At 46.1% G+C, this 1324-nt stretch overlaps 1 pseudogene; it reads right to left on the bottom strand.

Annotated features, from left to right (window-relative positions):
• LOC101577676 overlaps window positions 1-430 on the bottom strand; it is a 9290-nt pseudogene extending 8860 nt beyond the window's left edge.
• Between the last annotated feature and the right edge of the window lie 894 nt (window positions 431-1324).

Genomic DNA, 1324 nt, shown 5'->3' with positions numbered 1-1324 from the left:
GAACCAGGGCTTGAACTCAGACCCTTGTGCTTGCCAGGGAAGCACTTATTCTACTGAGCCATCTCCCCTGCCCTATGTCTGGAGATTTTTGAACGTTGGCAACAGGTACGTAGGTTACCAAGGTATACAGCTTGTTTGGTGAATCTTCATCCTCATTCCGTTTCTTGGACAACTGTCCTCGGATACGATATGGAACATTCCTTATTCCTTTGGCCCAGACAGTTTTGTTGAGCCTGGTGTCAATGCGCACATCTGGAGTCCCCATTTCCTTCATGGCAAACTTCCGGACCTCCTTAGGTGCCCAAGGTGCACGCTTCTTGAAGCCCACTCCTTGGATGCTCTTGTGAGTGTTGATTGTATACTCTCGGGTCACCACCTCGTTGGTGGCAGAATGGCCCTTCTTCTTGCCACCCTTCTTTGCATGAGCCATTCTGCCAGGCCCAAGTTGGAAAGCTCAATTTTTTTTCTTCAAAAGGAGTGAGTTGTGTACAGGGGGGTTAAATGCCTTATAGACAAGAAAAAAAATGCACTAGAACCAACTTGTTCATCATCATCCTCTTCCTCATCCTCCTCATCCTCTTCATCTTCCTCCTCCTCCTGCTCTTCTTTTTCTTGCTTTTTTCAGCCTTGACAACCCCCTTTTTTGCTGCGTCAGGTTTTCCTTTAGCCCGGTAGGCAGCGATGTCCTTTTCACACTTTTCCTTCAGCTTAGCAGCCCTCTTCTCATATGGTTGCTCGTCATCTGCTGCAGTACTATTCCACATTTCTCCAAGTTTTTTTGCGACATCACCAATAGAGAGGCCAAGATGTTCTCCTTTGATTTTTGGGCAATACTCAAAACAGAACAAGAAGAAGGCCGAAGGAGGCCTCTTGGAAGCATTGGGATCCTTGAAAACTTGTTTTGTTTTGTTATTTTGCAGTACCAGGGATTGAACTGAGGACCCTGCACTTGCCAGGCAAGTGCTTATTCTACTGAGCCATCTCCCAGGCCCCTTGAACTTCTTTATTTCTCTTTCATAACCAAATTTTCCTTTTTCTTTAGCAGACCTGGTGTTCCACCTCTCTGAGCACTTCTTAGAAAACTCTGAGAACTTAAGGGAAGCATCTGGGTGCTTCCTCTTTGTTCTCCTCTCGGCAAGTTTGCACAAAGAATGTATATGATGACATCTTGCCTCTCAGCTTTTTAGGATCTCCTTTGCCCAGGTTTACTTGCTTTCCTCAGTGAGGTACGGAGTCACCCAGTGCCCATCTGGCTCTCACTTGGCCCGATGCTGTGTCTATGGAGCTCAGTGTACTAAAATCTGATGCTAGGTTTTTTTTTTTT

Source organism: Octodon degus, unplaced genomic scaffold, assembly GCF_000260255.1.
Source record: "Octodon degus isolate 3935 unplaced genomic scaffold, OctDeg1.0 scaffold00208, whole genome shotgun sequence".
NCBI classification, from domain to species: domain Eukaryota; kingdom Metazoa; phylum Chordata; class Mammalia; order Rodentia; family Octodontidae; genus Octodon; species Octodon degus.
This window is presented reverse-complemented; position numbering and strand designations above follow the sequence as displayed.